This window comes from Heptranchias perlo, chromosome 28, assembly GCF_035084215.1.
Source record: "Heptranchias perlo isolate sHepPer1 chromosome 28, sHepPer1.hap1, whole genome shotgun sequence".
In the NCBI taxonomy this organism is placed as follows: domain Eukaryota; kingdom Metazoa; phylum Chordata; class Chondrichthyes; order Hexanchiformes; family Hexanchidae; genus Heptranchias; species Heptranchias perlo.
Window position 1 is genome coordinate 5,302,650 of NC_090352.1, and position 24,567 is coordinate 5,327,216.

General features: G+C 45.4%; 1 protein-coding gene across 1 annotated transcript in view; it reads right to left on the reverse strand.

The window, feature by feature from the left end:
• styxl1 (serine/threonine/tyrosine interacting-like 1) overlaps positions 1 to 24,567 on the reverse strand; it is a 59,769-nt gene that overhangs the window by 15,692 nt on the left and 19,510 nt on the right. The gene's annotated exons all lie outside the window — the stretch shown is intronic.

Consider the following 24,567-nt stretch of genomic DNA (forward strand, 5'->3'; position numbering starts at 1 on the left):
CATTTGTACCTTTTTTTGGAGGTCTTCTATACTTGATTACTAGGACGAGGGGACATAGCCTAACATTTAGAGCCAGGACTTGCAGGATTGAAGTTAGGAAACACTTCTACACACAAAGGGTGGTAGAAGTTTGGAACGTTCTTCTGCAAACTGCAGTTGATGCCAGCTCAATTGTGAATTTTAAATCTGAGATTGATAGGTTTCTGTGAACCAAGGGTATTAAGGGATATGGGGCTAAGGCAGGTATATGGAGTTAGGTCACAGATCAACCATGATCTCACTGAATGGCGGAACAGGCTCGAGGGGCTAAATGACACTGCCACTTGCTACCTCCTGTTATGTGCCACCTTCTCCTGTAAGAAAGCGAGAAGTGTGTCGGTGAGTGTCCTGCAGGATGTCTGGATGATGTGCCTGTCTTGGTTGAATAGCTGCTAATTTGTGAAATTACCTGTGAGTTGTGGGTGTGCGGTTTGCAACAGTGGTAATGTGTGAGGGTGAGAGAAAGCATCTGATTGGAAGAGTTAAGTACTGATTGAAAGATTTTGTTAGTAGGTGGGTGATGGGGTGGGTAGTTCGTGGAACAGTGGATGTGGATAGTGGTGCAGTTGGTAGGAGATGCCACTTGACAGTTGACCTCACTCATCTTGACCACTCGTGTCAAAGCACTGAACTTCTTCCTGCACTGCATCCATGTTCATGGTGCCATGCACCTGGCATTGATTGCGTCCCCTGCTGCCACCCATTGCCTCTTGAGCATATGTCTGGCGGCATCTTGCCCCTCCTGCGGACATAGGATGCCCCTCCTTCTGTCCACCTCTTGCCTCTAGTGCATCAGCAGAGAACCTAGGTGCATGCACTCTCACAGGCAGATTGGTGGGGTCTGGAGTGGAGATTGGAGGATGTGCGATTTAGTAGTGTGCAACCTTTATTCAATGTTTTAACATAACTCAACAGTTTGTAAACATAGGGATGGGACCTGCATCTGTGTTTTACGTGTGAAATGTCTGATCTCCGTTCAGACTCCATGTGGACCCATATCTTATTTTTTTGCAAATAGGAGATGCAGGCTGCCTTTAAGAGGTGCGAGCAACTCACCCGAGATTTGGGTCCCCCCTGCTAGTGAGAAGTGGAGAGAATAGAGAAAATGGAGAGACCAACAGAGCTAGGGCTCCATGCTGCGCATCAATCAGGTAAATGAAGTTGCAGCACCAATCTAACGTCCTGGCTGCGTCGAGACCACCGGGCGCAGGCTAATCGCGCACCATGATGCCCGCGCCCAGATTCGGGGATTAACCAATTTAACCCCCAAAAGCTTTAGAGCAATGAATTACTATAAATTACCAAATTTGGTACTGGTTATGTGGTTTGAATTTCCAAGCAATCCTGTAGATTTATTAGGCTCCCAATTTGATAAGAAATTCATGGAAATGATTTTTAAATAATTTACAAAGAGTTAGCTTAATTCTTAGAATTGGAACCATTTTATCATTTTGCCCACTCAAGTTGGGTGGAAAGATGTCCACTGTAAATTTGGATCTATAATATATGATTACATGACTGTCACTTAGGTGGTTGTTCATCTTTTGTAAAGAACATAAGAAACAGGAGCAGGAGTAGGCCATCTGGCCCCTCAAGCTTGCTCCGCCACTGAACAAGATCATGGATGATCTTCTACCTCAATGCCATTTTCCTGCACTATCCCCATATCCCTTGATGCCTTTAATATCTACAAATTTATCGATCTCTGTTTTGAATGTACTCAATGACTGAGCCTCCACAGCCCTCTGGGGTACAGAATTCCAAAGATTCACCACCCGCTGAGTAAAGTAATTTTTCCTCACCTCAGTCGAGAATGGCCTACCCCTTATCCTGACCCTGGTTCTAGACTCCACAGCCAGGGGAAACATCCTCCCTGCATCTACCCTGTTGAGCCCTGTAAGAATTTTGTATGTTTCAATGACATCACCTCTCATTCTTCTAAACTCTAGAGAATACTAGGCCCAGTCTACTCAATCTCTCCTCATACAACAATCCCACCATCCCAGAAATCAGTTTGGTGAACCTTCGTTGCACTCCATCTATGGCAAGTATTTTGGTCTCCTTACCTTTCTTAGGTAAGGAGACCAAAATTGTACATAATACTCAAGGTGCGGCCTCACCAAAGCCCTACATAATTGCAGTAAGACATCTTTACTCCTGTACTCAAATCCTCTTGTAGTAAAGGCCAACATACCATTTGCCTTCCTAATTGCTTGCTGCACCTGCATGTAAGCTTTCAGTGACTCGTGTACAAGGACACTCAGGTCCTTTTGAACATCAACATTTCCCAATCTCTCACCATTTAAAAAAATACTCTGCATTTCTGTTTTTCCTACGAAAGTGGATCACTTCACATTTTTCCACATTATATTCCATCTGCCATGTTCTTGCCCATCACTTAGTCTGTCTATATCCCCTTGAAGCTACTTTGCATCCTCTACACAACTCTTAGTTTTGTCATCAGCAAACTTGGCAATACTACATTTGGTAAAATAAATTTGCTTAATATTTTAAACTTAAAATGAGATCTCATGTGATGCTCTACCATTTTCAAAGACCAAGACAAGTTTATGTTGAACTTGTTAAAACCTTGATTAGACCACACTTGTAGTACTGTGCACAGTTCTGGTCACCATATTATTGGAAGGATATAGAGGCATTGGAGAGGGTGCAAAAAGGTTCACAAGAATGATACCAAAACTGAGAGGATATCCTTACCAGGAAAGGCTGAACAGGCTAGGGTTCTTTTCTCCAGAAAAGAGAAGGCTGAGGGGTGACCTGATAGAGGTCTTTAAGGTAATTAAATGATTTAATAGGGTAGATGTAGAGAAAATGTTTCCACATGTGGCGGAGTCCAAAGCTAGAGGTCATAAATATAAAATAGTCGTTAATAAATCCAATACGGAATTTAGGAGAAACTTCTTTACCCAAAGAATGGTAAGAATGTGGAACTACCACAAGGAGTAGTTGAGGCAAATAGCATAGATACATTTAAGGGGAAGCTAGATAAGCACATGCAGGAGAAAGGAATAGAATGGAATGCTGATAGGATTAGATGAAGTAGGGAGGGAGGAGGCGCGTGTGTAGCATAAATGCCAACATTGACCAGTTACATAGGAACATAGGAACAGGAGTAGGCCATTCAGCCCCTCATGCCTGCTCCGCCATTTGATAAGATCATGGCTGATCTCTGATCTAACTCCATATACCTGCCTTTGGCCCATATCCATTAATACCTTTAGTTGCCAAAAAGCTATCTATCTCACATTTAAATTTAGCAATTGAGCTAGTATCAATTGCCGTTTGCGGAAGAGAGTTCCAAACTTCTACCACCCTTTGTGTGTAGAAATGTTTTCTAATCTCGCTCCTGAAAGGTCTGGCTCTAATTTTTAGACTGTGCCCCCTACTCCTAAAATCCCCAACCAGCGGAAATAGTTTCTCTCTATCCACCCTATCTGTTCCCCTTAATATCTTATAAACTTCGATCAGATCACCCCTTAACCTTCGAAACTCCAGAGAATACAACCCCAATTTGTGTAATCTCTCCTCGTAACTTAACCCTTGAAGTCCGGGTATCATTCTAGTAAACCTACGCTGCACTCCCTCCAAGGCCAATATGTCCTTCCGAAGGTGCGGTGCCCAGAACTGCTCACAGTACTCCAGGTGCGGTCTAACCAGGATTTTGTATAGCTGCAGCATAACTTCTGCCCCCGTGTTCTCTAGTCCTCTAGATATAAAGGCCAACATTCCATTAGCCTTCTTGATTATTTTCTGCACCTGTTCATGACACTTCAATGATCTATGTGCCTGAACCCCTAAGTCCCTATGGACATCCACTGTTTTTAACTTTTTACCATTTAGAAAGTGCCCTGTTCTATCCTTTTTTGATCCAAAGTGGATGACCTCACATTTGTCTACATTGAATTCCATTTGCCACAGTTTTGCCCATTCACCTAATCTATCAATATCGCTTTGTCATTTTATGTTTTCATCTACACTGCTTACAATGCCACCAATCTTTGTGTCATCGGCAAACTTAGATATGAGACTTTCTATGCCTTCATCTAAGTCGTTAATAAATATTGTGAATAATTGAGGCTCCAAGACAGATCCCTGAGGGACTCCCCTAGTCACATCCTGCCAATGTGAGTCCCTATCCATTATCCCTACTCTCTGTCGCCTTTCGCTCAGCCAACTTCCTAACCAAGTCCGTACTTTTCCCTTGATTCCATGGGCTTCTATCTTAGCTAACAGTCTCTTATGTGGGACCCTATCAAATGCCTTCTGGAAGTCCATATAAATAACATCCATTGACATTCCCCTATCCGCTGCTTTAGTCACCTCTTCAAAAAATTCAATCAGGTTTGTCAGGCACGACCTACCTTTCACAAATCCATGCTGGCTCTCTCTGATTAACTGAAAATTCTCGAGGTGTTCAGTCACCCTATCCTTAATTATAGACTCCAGCATTTTCCCCACAACTGATGTTAGGCTAACTGGTATATAATTCCCCGGTTTCCCTCTCTCTCCTTTCTTAAAAAGCGGAGTGACATGTGCAATTTTCCAATCTAGAGGGACAGTTCCTGAATCTAGAGAACTTTGAAAAATTATATTTAGGGCATCCGCAATGTGCTCACCTACTTCCTTTAAAACCCTGGGATGGAAACCATCTGTCCTGGGGATTTGTCACTCTTTGGTGCTATTATTTTCTTCATTACTGTTGCTTTACCTATGTTAATTTTATCGAGTCCCTGTCCCCGATTCAATATAAGATTTCTTGGGATTTCCGGCATGCTATCATCTTTTTCTACTGTAAATACTGACGCAAAGTAATTGTTCAACATGTCCACCATTTCCCCATTGTCAATGACAAGATCCCCACTTTCAGTTTTTAAGGGGCCAACACTGCTCCTGACCACCCTCTTTTTCCTAATATAACTATAAAAGTTCTTCGTATTGGTTTTGATATCCCTTGCGAGTTTCTTTTCATACTCTCTTTTTGTAGCCCTTACTGTTTTGTGATCCTTTGTTGATCTTTGTATCTTTCCCATTCGCCAGGATCTGTGCCATTTTTTGCCTTTTTGTATGCCCTTTCCTTATGTCTTATACTGTCCCTTACCTCTTTAGTTGCCCATGGCTGTTTTTTTTGGCAAGTAGAGTTCTTGCCCCTCAGGGGTATAAACTGATTCTGTATCACGTTAAATGTTTCTTTAAACATTTCCCACTGATCATCAGTCGTTTTACCCATTAACAGATTTGCCCAGTTTACTGTGGACAGTCTCTGTCTCATCCCATTGAAGTCGGCCTCACCCAAGTCTAGAATCTTAGCAGCTGATTCACTTTTTTCCCTTTCAAACGCTACATTGAACTCGATCATGTTATGATCACTATTGGATAGATGTTCACGCACAGTTAAGCCGTTAACTAAATCTGGTTCGTTACTCATTACTAAATCTAGTATGGCTTGCCTCCTTGTTGCCTCTAGGACATACTGCTGCAGAAAACTATCCCAGACACACTCAAGAAATTCACTACCTTTCTGACAGTTGCTAGTCTGCTTTTCCCAATCTACGTGAAGGTTAAAGTCCCCCATTAAGACCACTATGCCTTTCTTACACGCTTGTTTAATCTCTGCATTTATACAATCTAGCACTTCAGAGCTGCTGCCAGGGCTTGGGCACAGAGTTGGGCCAAATGGCCTGTTTCTGTGCTGTAGTTTCGATGTAGCTCGATGTAAGGTGAGACCTTACGTAGATTACCAGCCGTTTCCTTGGCATGTTACAGAAAACTTACCAGATTTTGAAGTTATATGTACTCATCCGGGAGAGTGATGTTGACATACAAGAACCAAAATAATCTAGGGTATGAAGTCGAGAAAGAATCCAAACACTTGCCGCCATACACAAGACGTTTAGCATATGCCTAAACGAAACTGCTTCCTGTGGGGGGGTGCTTGGGTCTGTTGTTACAACCATTAAGTAGTATACTTAGCAGAGACTGGAACAAAAACAAAATTAGACAACTCGCAATCAGTCTGAAAGCTGATCACACACAATGACACCAATATTAGAATGGAAACATATTCCAAGTGGCTCACCTCAGCCAATATCACCTCCAGTGTATCTGATTCCCTGTTTGCTGGAAATGGAAGCCATATATGCCTCACTGAAGAAACCATAGTAATGTGAATATTTAGATATTGAAACTGTTTTAAAATATACCTGGGAATAAGTATTTATGATTCCTAGTATTTACTCTAACAATGTACTCGAACTCACCCCCTACATCAACATTTCCAAGTCTTTCCAGAGGTGACTAATCAGGCTGCCTGAGGATAAGGAACTATGAAATTATGATTTTTATTTCCTAAACAACATGTCCCATTGTCCTTGCACCAAAGAGCCTGCTTTTATCAGCTGAATTACTTTTGTTGAGTATCTCTTACTTGGACCAGGCAATTAAAACATAATTTTAGAAAATGTTCAATAATAATCCTCATCTTGTTGTTCAATTTGACCGGAGCAGAGGCCTATTTTAATTCCCTTCTGTCTTGGGAACAGTCATTAATTTATTGTCCTAATTGCACTCAACAAAGCCAACATTTACATGATAACAGCACCAATAAAACTTTTGCCCAGTCTTGTTACTTAGTGTGTAGTTTGGGATTTAATATTTTTGTTGACTTCATGAACCAAACCAAGATTGCTGAACTGGTTCCAAGTTATTAAAATGCAGTAAGTTGTATTCATAGAGCACCTTTATCATTGTTAATGTCCCAGTGGGTTGCACAGTGAAATAAATGTCAAACAGTAGTAGAAGAATTGGGAGAAATTACCTAAAGAATGGTTGAAAAAAATAGGTATTGAGCAGACTTTTAAAAATGGGGTGATAAGGCAAAGGGGAGTTGTTTGGAGTTGAAATTACAGAGTAAGGCTGATACATCTGAAGGTGCTACCACTGATGGTAGAGCGGAATAGGGTATGAACAGGAGACCATTGCCAGAGGACCAATGGGCTTGGGTTGGGATGTAGGGCTTGGAGGAGAATGCAAAGGTAGGCTGAGGTAAGGGCAGAGGGCATGGAATTTATAAATGAAGATGAGGATTTTGAATTCAATGTGTTGCCATCAGAGAACTAATGAAGGCTAGTGAAGACAAGGGTGATGGGAGAGTGGGACTTGGTGTCAGACAGAGTATGGACTGTGGAGTTTTAGATGAATTGGAGTTAATGCAGCTGAGAATAAGATATAGGTGAAGGCTGTTGATGACAAGGATATGGAAGCAAGTAGTTTTGCATTAGATAGGATATGGGGTTTGTATCACAACTCAAAATTTTAACAGTACAGCAAGGAAAAATAATACCCATGACCACGGTCACAAAGGATGTCATTGATGACTTTCACTACTGCAATCTCATTACTGTGGGTACCAGTTAGGGTGGAAGTAGACTGAAGGGATGTGAACAGAAAATTGTGGGAGAGATGAGCTAGTTGGCTATGACATATTCAAAGACGTTAGAGAGGATGGGGAGGTTAGATATAAGGAGGTATTTGGAAGGGTAATACCATACTTGGAGCCAGTTTGAAGTCGAATCCAGTCAACAAATTTCTGCCTAATCACTAAACGTTTCCCTTTCCTTTGAGGGTATTAACAGAAATTTATTGACTGGATTTGACTTCAAACTGGTTCAAAGTAAGGTATTACCCTTCCAATTTTTCTGATTCAATTTTGTTTTAAAGTTGTCCTATACCACTTGTCATCCCTTTTCTAACACTTGAGGCATGTGAGCCCGTGTTCTGCAACCAACCCTGGAAAATGTATCAAATCAGCCTAGTGTACTTGGTGTACTTAGGTTTTCTCCCATCTTGTGGGTAGGTGCCTAAGCCTCAATTTATTGCATTCCCATCACAACAACAACAACGTGCATTTAAATAGCACCTTTAATGTAGTAAAATGTCCCAAGGCACTTCACAGGAGCGTTATCAAACAAAATTTGACACCAAGCCACATAAGGAGATATTAAGACAGTTGACCAAAAGCTTGACCAAATAATAGGTTTTAAGGTGCATTTTAAAGGAGGAGAGAGAGGTAGAGAGGGGAGAGGTATAGGGAGGGAATTCCAGAGCTTAGGACCTAGGTAGCTGAAAGCACGGCTGCCAATAGTGGATCAATTAAAATCGGGGATGCGCATGAGGCCAGATTTGGAGGAGCACAGAGATCGCGGAGGGTTGTAGTGCTGGAGGAGGTCACACTATAAATTGATGAATGGGGAATCTAGACCATGAATCCCTATTCCACCACTCTCACAGCTCATTGGTACAACAGCATGCTGGATCAATAGAGCCCCTTGACAGTACTACGAATGATAGTGTAAGTAACTCTAATGCAAAGGTTCAGACTATCTTCTTGTCTCACCACAGCCAATATTATGGAAGCCAAGGGTTGGAATGGCAAAGCCATTTCAAACAACCGGATTGGTTAAATATGGGTTATCAGTGAAACAACAGAAAATTGGTCTCCTTTCTACTTCCATGACATTATGAGGAACCGTCCTTCTCAGCACCAATAAGATTACATAAACGTAATCAATTTTAGCGTATCTCCTGTGTCACTGCACACAGGTGTTGGATGGGAATGGAGCTGGAGAACTCGGGATGGGGTTCTGGGAAATAAGTTGAACATTTTAAGTAACATGAGCTCGAATGGCCAGCGCAGGGACAGCATTTATGCTGGTCACATATGCACAGAGGTCATGGTTCGCTTGTGTCATGGAGGAAAAGGCACTCCTATTTTCCTACTACAAAACTGGGCACTTGACCTTCCACATGGACATTCTCCATTGTGTTTAGCGGCTCTTTTATTATTTTTTAGTACACACACAAAGTACACATATGCACAGAACACACACACAGAGGCTGGGAGGGTCAGCAGGCTGTGGCCAAAACAGCTGCTTTATTCAGTGACTCAGCTGGTCTCATTGAGGCCAGGCCAACGCTGCCAGTTGGAATATCAGTTGGGCAAATGATCACATTCAGAAGTCACAAATACAAAATCTACATCGGTCTGACCTTTATTACATAGACTAAAGTATGTGAACCAAGTTATGGATCCCTATTTTAACCAATAATTTCTCTTTCAATCTCAAAGACAGCTTTAAACATTAATAGTTGGACTTGCATGTCCTTGCATGTATCACAGATACAGAATACTGGGGTCGAGGTTCCGCTCGTTATATCAGCACAATCCAGGCGGAATCGGCCGAACCAGCACAACGGTGTGAGGACAACACAGTGTGCTGAGAGTTCGGTAAGTGTGGGAGTTTAAGGGTTAATCTCTTTAAATCTAGTGCATATTGCTTCAACTGTTTAAGGTCAATTTAAAAGTTTAAATTTTTAAGTTTCTGTCAGGCTTCAGCAGAGAGCTGCTGTAGCAAGTTAATTGGTTAGCTAGATTCAACTGGTACTTGAAGATGGGGCAGGCCTGACTCATCTGAGTCACAAACTGTAGAAATACAGGGGCCTGTCAGTGCGGACAGCACGGTGTGAGGACAACAGTGTGCTGAGAGTTCGGTAAGTGTGGGAGTTTGGTGAAGTGGGGGAAGGAGGTGCTGCTTTGTCTTGCTTTTCCAAACTTTTCCTGCAGAGCGGTAGTGGACATGAGAGTAGAAGACTGCGATTGTGGAATAAAAGCGGCAGCAGACCTGCACCAAGAGATAACTACTGTGCGACATCACAGGGACTTAACTCCTGGACCTAAGATAAATAAGAAGCAAAAAGTAATCCAAGTGGGACGTCACCAAGGAAGAGGTAAGTGATTGGCTGGTGAGTATTTTCCTGCTGAATTTGTCTAAGGTTAGAGTTTGTGGATTCTCGGGTCTCTGTTGTGTCGTGGGGGACTGCTGTTCAGCAAGGGCCCTTGAGTATACCTTTTAATTGAAGTGAAATTGGTGGGATTCATTTAATTTGAATTAATTAGTTAAAGGGTAAGTCATGTCAGGACAGCCCAGCCCCGTGTTATGCTCTTCCTGCTCTATGTGGGAAATCAGGGACCCTTCCGGTGTCCCTGACGACCATGTGTGCGGGAAATGTATCCAGCTGCAGCTACTGACAAACCGCATTGCGGCACTGGAACTGCGGATGGATTCATTATGGAGCATTCGCGATGCTGAGAACGCCGTGGATAGCACGTTTAGTGAGATGGTCACACCGCAGGTAAAGGTTGTACAGGCAGGAAGTAATTGGGTGACCACCAGGCAGAGTAAGAGGAGCAGGCAGGCAGTGCAGGGGTCCCCTGTGGCCGTCCCCCTCTCAAACAAATATACCGCTTTGGATATTGTTGAGGGGGATGACTTATCAGGGGAAGGCAGCAGCAGCCAACTTCCTGGCACCAGGGGTAGCTCTGCTGCACAGGCTGGGAGGAAAAAGAGTGGAAGAGCTATAGTGGTAGGGGATTCTATCGTAAGGGGAACAGACATACGTTTCTGTGGCTGTAAACGTGACTCCAGGATGGTTTGTTGCCTCCCTGGTGCCAGGGTCATGGATGTCACTGAGCGGCTACAGGGCATTCTCAAGGGGGAGGGGGAGCAGGCAGAGGTCGTGGTCCACATTGGGACCAACGACATAGGTAGGAAGGGAGATGAGGTCCTGCATCAAGAATTTAGGGAGCTAGGTAGCAGATTAAAGAGCAGGACCTCAAAGGTTGTAATCTCTGGATTACTCCCAGTGCCACGGGCTAGTGAGTATAGAAATAGGAGGATAGAACAGATGAATGCGTGGCTGAAGAGTTGGTGCAGGAGGGAGGGTTTCAGTTTCCTGGATCACTGGGCCTGCTTCTGGGGAAGGTGGGACTTGTACAAGACGGACGGGTTGCACCTGAACCAGAGCGGGACAAATATCCTTGCGGGGAGGTTTGCTAGCACTGTTGGGGGGGAGTTTAAACTAACTTGGCAGGGGGATGGGATACAGAGTGGAGCTACAATAGGGGGTGATGTGCAGCCAAATATAGAGAAAAAAACAAGTCAGCTTGGAAGACAGGGCAAATATGTGAGGGCAAGGCTGGATGGCATCTATTTTAATGCAAGGAGTCTTGCGAATAAGGTGGATGAACTGAAGGTGTTGATAAACACATGGGAGTATGATATTGTTGCTGTCACAGAGACATGGTTGAGGGAGGGGCAAGACTGGCAGCTCAATATTCCGGGGTACAGAATCTTCAGGCGAGACAGAGGGGGAGGTATAAGAGGAGGGGGGGGTCGCAATATTAATTAAAGAATCAATTACTGCCATAAGGAGGGATGATATATTAGCAGGTTCCTCGAATGAGGCCATATGGGTGGAGCTTAAAAACAAAAAGGGGGCAAGCACTTTGATGGGAGTGTACTATCGGCCCCCAAACAGTCAGGGGGAGTTAGAGGAACAGATATGTAGGCAAATCTCAGAAAATTGTGCAAATAATAGGGTAATAATAGTGGGGGATTTCAACTTCCCCAATATTAACTGGGATACTCAGTGTAAAAGGCTTAGAGGGTACAAAATTCCTAACGTGCATCCAGGAGAGCTTTTTGAGCCAGCATGTAGAAAGTCCTACAAGAGAGGGGGCGGTACTGGACCTAATTCTAGGGAATGTGGCCGGCCAAGTGGAAGAAGTGCTAGTAGGTGAGCAGTGACCATAATTCGGTGAGATTTAAGGTGGTCATGGAAAAGGACAGGGAGGGGCCGGAAATAAAGGTTCTAAATTGGGGGAAGGCCGACTTTAATAGGATAAGGCAGGATCTGGCCAAAATGGACTGGGATCAGCTGCTTGTAGGAAAATCCGCATCGGAGCAATGGGAGTCTTTCAGAAGGGAGATTGAGACCATACAATGGCAACATGTTCCCGTAAAGGTCAAGGGTGGTTCCAAGAAGTCCAGGGAACCTTGGATGTCAGGGGATATACGAGAATGGATTAGGAAAAAAAGGAGGGCTTTTGGCAGATACAAAAGGCTAAAGACGGAGGAAGCCCTAGAGGAGTACAAAAAGTGCAGGGGGATACTTAAAAAAGAAATTAGGAGATCAAGGAGGGGCCATGAAATAACACTGGCGAGCAAAATAAAGGAAAATCCTAAGATGTTTTATAAGTATATTAAGGGTAAGAGGATGACTAGGGGGGAAAAAAAATAGGGCCCATTAGGGACAAAAATGGCAATCTGTGTGTGGAGCCGGCAGATGTAGGAGGGGTTCTAAATGAATTTTTTGCATCTGTTTTCACTATGGAGAAGGACGATGTAGACATAGAAATACGGCAGGGGGACTGTGATATACTCGAACATATTAACATCGAGCGGGAGGAGGTATTGGCGGTTTTAGCAGGCCTAAAAATGGATAAATCCCCAGGCCCGGACGAAATGTATCCCAGGCTACTGTGTGAGGCAAAGGAGGAGATTGCGGGGGCTCTAACACATATATTCAGAACCTCTCTGGCCACAGGGGATGTGCCAGAGGGCTGGAGAACCGCTAATGTAGTACCATTATTCAAGAAGGGGAGTAGGGAAAAACCGGGGAACTACAGGCCAGTGAGCCTAACATCAGTGGTAGGAAAATTATTGGAAAAAATTCTGAAGGACAAAATTAGTCTCCACTTGGAGAAGCAAGGATTAATCAGGGATAGTCAACATGGCTTTGTCAAGGGAAGATCATGTCTGACTAATTTGATTGAATTTTTTGAGGGGGTGACTAGGCGTGTGGATGAGGGTAACGCAGTGGATGTGGTATACATGGATTTCAGTAAGGCCTTCGATAAAGTCCCTCACAGGAGACTGGTCAAGAAGGTACGAGCCCATGGAATCCAGGGTGCCTTGGCACTTTGGATACAAAACTGGCTTAGTGGCAGAAGGCAGAGGGTGATGGTCGAAGGTTGTTTTTGTGACTGGAAGCTTGTGGCCAGTGGGGTACCACAGGGATCGGTGCTGGGTCCCTTGCTGTTTGTGGTCTACATTAATGACTCGGATATGAATGTAAAAGGTATGATCAGTAAGTTCGCTGATGATACAAAAATTGGTAGGGTGGTAAATAGCGAGGAGGAGAGCACTTGAAATGCCATAGCATACAAGGCTACGGACCAAATGCTGGAATATGGGATTAGAGTAGACTGGGCTTGATGGCCGGCGCGGACACGATGGGCCGAAGGGCCTCTATCCGTGCTGTATAACTCTATGACTCTATAAAAGATCAGGGAATTTTATATGCAAGTGAGTTACGCCCAAAACCACTTCTGCACATGTTTTCCGCGACCTTTTACACTGATTCAAAATTCAATTCGCTCTAAACAGGCCCCGCCCACAAAGCTGGCTTCGTCTCCAGGTCAAAACTGCGAGATTCTGCCGACTGCGCTGGTTCGGGTAGGCTCTTTAAATTGTGCTCATTTTCTTAGGCATACAGGCACCAGTAGGCAAGTTTTAAAAGTTTTTTCACATCAAAAAATATTTGATTTACTATGAAACTGACTAGTGTATACCAATTAAACTATTAAATGGCTCACTATAGTTTTTTTAAGTCATTTTCAGTGATTTTTAATCAAGTTACTCACAGGTGGACGACACCTTTATTAAAATTGCTTATTTTTGCTGATAAAATGCTTATTTTTAGATTTTATTTACTGCTACTGGTGCTCCCTGATACCGGGCACATCTTAGCTTGAACCATTGCAGCAATATTGGAGCAATTGACTGGGCTGAGGCCTGCCTTGGATAGAAACTTGAGGAACTTTGTGCCACAACCACTATCCCTGGAAGTGAATTCCACAGCCTCACAACTCTCTGTGTAAATAAGTTTCTCTTGATCACTGTTCTAAATATCTTACCTTGCATCTTGTATCTATGGCTCCTCGTCTTGACCCCTCAACCACTGGAAGCAGCCTGCTTCTAACTACCTTGTCCATCTTTCATCATTTTAAACATTTATATCATAACACCCTGGAATATATGACAAATATGAGAAGGATACAGCAAGGTCACAAAGTCAGAACGGGCCTGAGACTGAGCCAGCTACCTCTCTGGAATGCTCCTGTCTTGTTTGACTTCCAGTACTCCTAATCTGGTATACAACCACAACTGGCTGCCTTAGTGATTATTAGCTATAATCCACAAGCACACAACACTCTCTGCTGTACACACCTTGTAAGCATTATCGTTGGGTCCTCCACAGTGGGAAGGAAAACTTCAAGAAGAGGGGAAAAGAGGAGCCCTTCCTTGCCAGAACAATCTGTGTGCTTTACTCCGTAACCTTTACTGTTCAAATAAAGTATCTCCCTTCTGGCCTTTTTCAAGGTTTCTTTGGATGACCCTTTTTTCGTCCAGAGTGACTATTGACAACACGGCCCTGCATTGCACTGACACCGCACGATCTATGATTAGTGGTTAGGATTGGGATTAGTGGTTAGTCAGGGACTGGGGTTAGGATTAGGGTTAGAAACCACTGTTGACCATGTCATTGTCACTAGACGTGTCCTTTTTCATTTCATGTTCTTTTTTATCTCACGCAGACGAATCATACAACAGGCTCATGAATTGTTCAATCAAGGAACCTTCTTTCTGGCCCGAGCCCGATTTCCTCCCTTCTTTCACATCACTACATTGCTCACTGAAAAAGACATCAGGGACATTACACTTTGGGATTTTGGCACTAGAACAAGCGGATCCAGGTATTGCGCTAGTATATCCAATCATCGGCCTGCCTGCAAAGGGTTTCTGGCAATAACATATCACCAAGCCCCACCAGTCATCATCTGATTTCACAGTGATATCTTCACCCATTATGCACCTTTTGCCTGGATTTGGTCTCACGGTGTTCGTGGTCCCTGGATTTGGTCTCACGGTGTTCGTGGTCCCTGGATTTGGTCTCACGGTGTTCGTGGTCCCGGATTTGGTCTCACGGTGCTCGTGGTCCCTGGATTTGGTCTCACGGTGCTCGTGGTCCCTGGATTTGGTCTCACGGTGCTCGTGGTCCCTGGATTTGGTCTCACGGTGTTCGTGGTCCCTGGATTTGGTCTCACGGCGTTCGTGGTCCCTGGATTTGGTCTCATGGCATACATGATCCCTGGATTTGGTCCCATGATTTGGTGTCACAGTGGAAAGTGGTCCCTGGATGTGGTCTCAAGAAAGGAAGCTCCCTATCACCACCTCCTCATCCCATCTCCTTCCCTCAACCAGCGTTTCGTCTTTTTCTCAGCTCTTTCTTTTTAAATCGGGTTGAAGCTCAACCGCTCTCCGTCCAACCCCCTCAGCTTTTCCATTTGCCTGCTCCACCTTTCCTGAGCGGATATATCCAATATAAAACGGTATTTAACTGCCAAGCGGAGAGGAGCACGACGCCCCGCTGCAGAGTGAGTGACAGCGACTGAAGGGCGGGCGCGAGGCGCGCGCTCAAACCCCAACGGGAAAAGCGCGAGCGGGCCGGAGAGGGCGGGAAAAATGGGAGGCTGTGATTGGAGGATCAGCGAGCGCCAGCTCGTGTGTACGGGATTGAGCGGCGCGCGGGGCGCCCGGGAAAGGCCGGCTTTGGAAAGTCAGACAGAGCGCCCCAAATTCATCGGTCAAGCTTTCGGAGGACACCCGGGAACATTTCCCGATCGCCAGACCGCCTCTGGAGGGAAGCCGGCCCGCGGACCGCATGTTTGACTTACTGGTTAAAAGATAAACAGCTGGTTACTTACTGTGAAGTTTTGGTTCGAACTAATATTTTTGGTGACTTCATGAACCAAACCAAGATTACTGAACTGGCTCCAAGTTATTTAAACGCGACAACTTGTATTTATAGAGCACCTTCAACTTTGTAAATGTCCCAGAGGGCTCCACAGTGAAACAAATGCCAAGCAGCAGTAGAAGAGTTGGGAGAAATCACCAAAAGCATGATTGAAAAAAAATAGCTTTTGAGCAGGCTTTTAAAGATTGCCAGGTGGGGCAAAAGGAACTATTTAGAGCGGGAATTCCAGAGTAAGGCTGATAGGTCTGAAAGTTCTACCATTGATAGTAGAGCAGAATGGGGTATGGATAGGAGTCCAGATTCAGAAGACGAAGGGCTTGGATTGGGATGTAGGGCTTGGAGGAGAATGCAAAGGTAGGCTGAGGTAAGGGCAGAGGGTAAGGAATTTATAAATGAAGATAAGGATTTTGAATTGAATATGTTCCAGTCAGAAAGCTAATGGAGGCTGGTGAAGACAAGGGTGATGGGAGAGCAGGACTTATTGTCGGACAGGATTTGGGCAGTGGAGTTTTAGATGAATTGGAGTTAGTGCAGCTTGGAGTACAGGTGGGAATGAAGTATGGGTGAAGGCTGTTGATGGCAGGGATATGAAATAAGTAATCTTGGCATTGGATAAGATATGGGGTTTATATCTCAACTATGAATTGAAAAAGACAGCAAGGAAGAATAGCAACAGTGACCGCAGTCTCAAATGTGTAATTAGTGACTTTTGACTAGTGCAATCTCGGTGCTGTGGGTAAGGTGGAAGTGGACTGAAGGGATCTGAGCAGGGAATTGTGGGAGAGATAAGCTGGGTGGCAATGACATATTCAAAGAGCTTAGAGCAGAAGGGGAGGTTAGATATGAGGAGGTAGTTGGATGGGGCAATATCAAATTTGGAGCAAGTTGGAAATCGAATCCAGTCAACAAATTTCTGCCTAACCACTAATTTTTTCCCTTTCTTCTGAGGGTACTATATTAACATTTTTCTGAATCAATTTTGTTTTAAAGTCTTCCCAGGCCGCTCACCATCCCTTATCAAGAAATTGATAAGAAAGGAAAAATAGAATATGAGAGTAAACTAGCGAGAAACATAAAAACGGACTGTAAAAGCTTCTATAAGTATGTAAAAAGGAAAAGACTGGCGAAGGCAAACGTGGATCCCCTACAAACAGACGGGAGAATATATAATAGGGAATAAGGAAATGGCAGAGAAATTAAACAAATACTTTGTGTCTGTCTTCACGGAAGACGACACAAAAAACCTCCCAGAAATATTAGCGAACCAAGGGTCTGGTGAGAATGAGGAACTGAAGGAAATTAGTATTAGTAAAAAAAAAGTACTAGAGAAATTAATGGGACTGAAAGTTGATAAATCCCATGGACCTGATGATCTACATCCCAGGATTTTGAAAGAGGTGGCTATAGAGATAGTGGATGCATTCATCTTCCAAATTCTATAGATTCTGGAATGGTTCCTGCAGATTGGAGGGTAGCAAATGTAACCCCACTATTTAAGAAAGGAGGGAGAGAGAAAACAGGGAACCACAGACCTGTTGGCCTGACATCAGTAGTAGGGAAAATGCTAGAATCTATATTAAGGATGTGTTAACAGGACACTTAGAAAATAATAATAGGATTAGGCAGAGTTAACATGGATTTATGAACAGGAAATCATGTTTGACAAACCTATTGGAGTTCTTTGAGGATGTAACTAGTAGAATAGATAAGGGGGAACTAGTGGTTGTGGTGTATTTGGATTTTCAGAAGACTTTCGATAAGGTCCCACACAAGAGGTTGGTGAACAAAGTTAGAGCACAAGGAATTGGGGGTAATATACTGGCATGGATTAAGAATTGGTTAACAGACAGAAAACAGAGTAGGAATAAACGGGTCTTTTTCAGGTTGGCAGACTGTGACTAGTGGGGTACCGCAAGGATCGTTGCTTGGGCCCCAGCTCTTCACAATCTATTTCAATGATTTGGATGAGGGGACCAAATGAAATATTTCCAAGTTTGCTGATGACACAAAACTGGATGGGAATGTGAGTTATGAAAAGATGCAAAGCGGCTTCAAGGGGATATAGACAGGCTAAGTGAGTGGGCAAGAACATGGCAGATGGAATATAATATGGAAAAATGTGAAGTTATTCACTTTGGTAGGAAAAACAAATGCAGAGTATTTTTTAAATGGTGAGAGATTGGGAAATGATGTCCTTGTACCTGAGTCACTGAAAGCTAACATGCAGGTGCAGCAAGCAATTAGGAAGGCAAATAGTATGATGGCCTTTATTACAAGAGGATTTGAGTACAGGAGTAAAGATGTCTTACTGCAATTATATAGGGAATCTTACAACACCAGGTTATAGTCCAACAGTTTTATTTGAAAATCACAAGCTTTCGGAGATTATCTCCTTCATCATGCAATTATATAGGGCCTTGGTGAGACCGCACCTGCAGTAATGTGTATAATTTTGGTCTCTTTATCTAAGAAAGGATATACTTGCCATAGAGGGAGTGCAACGAAGGTTCACCAGACTGATTCTTGGGATGGCGGGATTGTCATAAGAGGAGAGATTGAGTAGACTAGGCCTATATTCTCAAGAGCTTAGAAGAATGAGAGGTGATCTCATTGAAACATACAAAATTCTTTCAGGGCTCGACGGGGTAGATGCAAGGAGGATGTTTCCCCCTGGCTTAGGAATCTAGAAACAGGGGTCACAGTCTCAGAATTAAGGGTAAGCCATTTCGGACTGAGATGAGGAAAAATTTCTTCACTCAGAGGGTGGTGAATCTTTGGGATTCTCTACCCCAGAGGGCTGTGGAGGCTCAGTCATTGGGTACATTCAAAACAGATCGATAGATTTCTAGATATTAAAGGCATCAAAGGATATAGGGATAGTGCACGAAAATGGCATTGAGGTAGATCAGCAGTGATCTTGTTGAATGGCGGAGCAAGCTCGAGGGGCCGGCTGGCCTACTCCTGCTTCTATTTCTTATGTTCTTGAGGCATGCGAGTCAGTGTTCTGTAACCAATCTTGGGAAGTGTATCAAATCAGCCTAGTATACTTGCCATCTTAAGTTTTCTCCCACCTTATGGGAAAGTGCCTAAGGCTCAATTTATTGCATTCCCATTACAGCTCTGCAGATACTGTAAACTGATGAATTGGGAACCATGACTTTGAACCCCTATTCCACCACTGTCACAGCTCATTGGTACATCAGCATGCTGGATCACTAGAGCCCCTGACAGTACTACGATTGATAGTGTGAGTAACTCCAATGCAAAGGTTCAAACTAGCTCCTTGTCTCACCACAGACAATATTATGGAAGCCAAGGGTTGGAATGGCATAGCCATTTCAAACAACCTGATTGATAACCCATAATTAACCAGTGAAACAACAGAAAATTGGTCTCCTTTCTACTTCCATGACATTATGAGGAACCGTCCTTCTCAGCACTAATAAAATTACACAAACGTAATCAATTTTAGAGTATCTCCTGTGTCACTGCACACAGGTGTTGGATGGGAATGGAGCTGGAGAACTCGGGATGGGGTTCTGGCAAATAAGTTGAACATTTTAAGTAACATGAGCTCGAATGGCCAGTTCAGGGACAGCATTTATGCTGGTCACATATGCACAGAGGCCTGAAAGACTGCACTTGTGTCATGGAGGTAAAGGCACTCCCAATTTCCTACTATAAAACAGGCACTTGACCTTCCACATGGACATTCTCCATTGTGTTCAGCGACTTCTATTATTTCTTAGCGTGAAAGAATTTTACACACACAAAGTACACATATACACAGAACACACACACAGAGGCTGGGAGGGTCGGCAGGGTGTTGCCAAAACAGCTGCTTTATTCAGCTACTCAGTTGGTCTCATTGAGGCCAGGCCAACGCTGCCAGTTGGAATATCAGTTGGGCAGACGATCACATTTAGCATTTTGGCATTTTCTCAGGAAACCAAGGGCGCTAAATTGGGCCTTGTAGCGCCCGCTGTTTCAGCGCTACACGGTCTCTCAGACATCCAAGATGGCATCTTGGATGCGCACGCACGTTTCCTGCGTGACGTGCACCAGACACCATCTTGGTATAGCAGTTAGCACATGCGCAAATACCAAACGCTGGAAGCATGTAGTGTGCAATCAGTGTGCAACGCTGATTTAAAGTGATACACACCATTTTTGACCTTAACGCTCAACTCAACGCACAGTCTTATCCCCGACCATCTAAAAGTGTCTTACAATGCCTGAAGGACCATGCAGGTGTTGCAGGTTAGTTGCTGAATTATTGCTTCTGGCTGCTGGAGGAGTAGGAAGTGTTTTTTGAAGCTCTCTATTCTTATTGAGAGTTCCCACACTACTTTGGAGAGTGCTTTGGCAGGTCGGAAAGTTACAACCCTGGTTGAACAACATTCCTGCCATCCATGGGCGGTCTGCTAGGGTTCCCGCTGGGCATTGAGCATGACTGGGAGCATGCAGAGAGGCCACGCACAGCAGGTCAAGCTGCAAGGAGACGGAGGACGAGGAGGCGCAGGGCACTGAGCAGGAGGCCCTACCCAATGAGAGCCTTCTGGGATCAATTCTCTCACCTCAACATGACTGAGGAGGAGTGCATCCAACGCCTGAGGTTCACCAAGGAAGTTGTCACTGAGATCTGTCAACTGTGCGGCCACAACTGCAGCCTCAGAGCAGGGTGAGGACAGCATTGCCTGTGACTGTGAAGGTCACCATGGCGCTGAATTTCTACGGCTCAGGAGCATTTCAGGCTTCTGCTGGCGACATGTGCAACATCTCGCAGTATGCAGTGCATAGCTGCATAAGGAAGGTCACAGAAGGACTGTACCACATGAGGAACAGGTTCATCACCTTCCCTCTCAACAGAGACAAGCAGAACAAGCGAGCACAGGGGCTCGCCCGCATTGTTGGCTTTCCCATGGTGCAGGGTGCCATTGACTGCACACATATTGCCCTGCATGCCCCACATATCAACTCGGCTTTCTTAGTCAACCGAAAGGGCTTCCATTCCCTCAACGTGCAGCTGGTGTGCGACCACACGCATCACATCATGGAGGTCGATGCCCGCTACCCTGGGAGTAGTCACGATGCCTTCGTCATGCGGCAGTCCAACGTGCCAGCTATCTTTCACCCAACTTGGCAAGTCAAAGGCTGGCTACTGGGCGACGAGGACTATCCCTCACGCCGTGGCTCATGACACCGATCAGGAACCCACGCACATGTGCACAGCATGCCTATAACGAGAGCTATGCTGCCACATGCAACATCGTGGAGCACACCATAGGCCTCCTCAAACAACGCTTCCGCCTAGACCGATCTCGAGCAACCCTGCAGTACTGCCGAGCGGGTGGGCAGATTTGTGGTGGTCTGCTGCATGCTGCACAACCTCGCCATCCTGAGGGACCAGCCTTTCCCACTAATGATTGCAGAAGACCCTGAGCCAGAGGTGGAGGAGGAGGAGCAGGAGGAGGAAGTGGCGGAGGAGGAGGAGGAGGGGAGGAGGAGGAGGGGAGGTGGAACCGGAACAGGAAGTGGAGGAAGACGCAAGGGTGCAGCAGGAACCACACGCCTTGTCTGCAAGGGCTCTGCGTGCTCGCCTGATCCACGGCCACTATTAATAATTTGAACTACATCCCCCAACTCACCAACAGTCCTACGTTCCCCACCTTCCACTCCCACAAGACAATCAAATCACCCTCCATCTGATTACACATTGGTGTCCCTCTCAGCTCATTGCATAAATAAAAACCACCACCAAATGCAAAATCAAACTCTCATTTATCGATGAATAATTGAAATTGTGCAACCACAACAGATCTATTCACCCTTGTGCATTCCTTTAGTGCCAGTTGTTCGTTTGCCTTTACCTATCCCAGTGCTCCTACGAGGTGCTTCCCCAGTGGCTGGAACAGGGGTGGTGGAAGGCTGCTGGCCTTCAATGGAGGAACGTGCAGATGGCCTTGGAGGACGACCTCGAGCAGCTCTGGGCCTGGACGGCCCGGCTTCAGACTGCACCATCTCACCATGGGCTGCAGCAGTCTGGCATGGCTGGCTGAGAGGCAACAACAAGGGGCACTGGCGGAGTAGCAGGGGTGGGAGCAGGAATGCTGTCGTCCTGAGAGAGGACAGCAGGTCCGACTGCCATGGCTCCACTGCCACACTCCCGGGGCGTCGCCTCAGCAATCCTGGTGATCAGCTGGAGAACGGATTGCTGGAGTGCTGTGACGTCCTGGAAGCCGCGTTTCACAGTGGTTCCCAGAGCCAAGATAGCAGCAGTCTGAGCTTCCAAGGCAGCAGACTGAGCTGCAAATGAAAGAGTCACACCTTGGATGGCAGATGTTTGTACTACAATGAATGCTGTGACATCAGTCATCAGACGCTGCATCATGGTGGGTTCCACAGGTGCACTGATGGAGGTGACTATCCGTTCCATGTTGGAAAGGATGGGCTCCAAGCTCTGCGCAAAGCCCTGCACCAAGTTGGAGCTGGACTCCTCCATGCCCCTTCTCATTGTGCGCAGGCTTTCTAGCAGGCTTTCCAGTGCCCCAAACATTTGTTGATGTACGCCCATCAGCAGTCTTCTGTAGCCTAGCCCATCCAAGTCCTCATCTGACTCCTCTGCAGCAGAACTAGTGAGCAACCTCGTCCTCCAGCGAGCTGGCACCTGTGGTATCCGTTCCCTCTGCCCCGGCTCCTGCGCACTTGTGCTCGGTGTCTCACCACGTGCAGATCCCTCCTCTAACCTAACCTCTAAAGGACGCGCAGCGTCAGTCTCTGAGCTGGTGGAAGCAAATGTCAGATCGAGTGACGGTGTGGCTTCAGTGTCCTCCTCCTCCTCAGAGAGTGCTGTCATATGTTCTTGGGTATCTGCAATGACAAACGGAAACAGGTTGAGTTATGGAGTGGGGAGAGGAGCAAGTAAGAGGTGTGTGCTGACAGCATGTGTAGCACGGGTCAGAAAAGATTATGGGAAGAGGGAGATGTGGGAAAGGAGAAGGAGCATTAGATATGCAGAGACCCCCTTCACCGGGACCTCCAGCGTGGCACGTTGTGACGGCTGCAGCGACGGCCCATCCAATGATCCGAAGCACCGTCTCCTCTAGGGGGGTGAGGACGTGCAAATGTGCCCGTCCAGCCTCAGGTCCCTCCTGCTGCCAAGTGTTGTACGCCACCTTCTCCTGCAAGACAGTGTGTCAGTGAGTGTCCTGCAAGGTGTGTTGGTGATGTGCCTGTCATGGTCGAATAGCTGCCAGTTTGTGTGACTTGTGAGTGGTGGTTGTGTGGCCTGCAAGTGTGGTACTATGTGCGGGTGAGATGCAGCATGCGTATGGATGGGCAGTGTTTGTTGGTGGGTGGGTGGGTGACGGGAGGTGTCGTGGGTGGAGCAGTGGTGCAGTTGGTAAGATGTGCCACTTGACACTTGTATTCACTCACCTTGACCACTCGTGTCAAATCATTAAACTTCTTCCGGCACTGCACCCAGGTGCATGGTGCAATGCTCCTGGCGTTCACTTCCTGCGCCACAGCCTGCCAATGCCTGTGCAGCTGTAGTCTGGAGGGTGTAGTCAGCCACCCTGCGGGTACATGCTGGCCCTCCTTTGGTCCATGCCTTCCACCAGGGCCTCGAGAGCATCATCGGAGAAGCATGGAGCTCTCTCTCTCTTGCCGGTGCAGCTACTCTCATCGCCATTTTCCCTTCTCCTCATAAGCTGTGTACCTGCCATTTGAAATGTGTCTGCGCCTTTAAGTAGTGCAGGCTGCTGATGACGTGCGCTGTGCACGCCCCATCTCCAACTTCCTCATTCTCCATGCAACCTCTCAGCAGCGAGGTCTGTGCTTGCTGCACGGAGATTTCATGGTAAGTAGCAGGCATTTATCAAAGTGTATCAGCTTTTGCATTGGCTATTTTCACATCAATCACTTTTTTTTAAATGCAGAAGTGACGAATTGAGGCAAGAGCTTGTTAGTCACGACAATGCAGTGTTGGATGGCAATTGAGGCAGTGATCAGTGGGGGTGGGTATGAGGGAGAGGGTGAGGTCGAGAGAATGAACAAATGCAGGAGAGGAAGCAAACAGTTTGTTTTAATGAGGATGACCTCTTCTTCATTGGTTAATACAAATACTAATTTAAACTGTAATAGCTCTCTTTAGGAGCTCCCTGGTTCTCAAATCCGAACCCATTTATTTGTTCCTTAATTTTGAACATTGCTACAGGATCCCTGTCTCAGTTCAACATGTAGGTTTCAAACTTTTAACAGAAAACCTACTTGAGCCATGTATGAATTTGTTTGCCAAGCACGTGTTCTAATCTTGACAATATAGACTAGTTATGCTAAACCTCTATAAATCTCTGGTTAAGCCTCAGCTGGAGTATTGTGTCCAATTCTGGGCACCACACTTTAGGAAGGATGTCAAGGCGTTGGAAAGGGTGCAGAGGAGATTTACTAGAATGGTACCAGAGATGAGGGGCTACAGTTATGTGGCAAGACTAGAGAAGCTGGGATTGTTCTCCTTAAAGCACAGAAGATTAGGGGAGATTTAATAGAGGTGTTCAAAATTCTGAAGGGTCTTGATAGATTAAACTGGCAGGAGGGTCAGTAACCAGAGGACATAGATTTAAGATAATTGGCAAAATAGCCAGAGGGGAGATGAGGAGATTTTTTTTTACATAGAGAGTTGTTACGATCCGGAATGATCTGCCTGAAATGGTGGTGGAAGCAGATTCAATAGTAACTTTCAAAAGGGAATTGGATATATAGTTGAAGGGGAAAATTTTGCAGGACTATAGG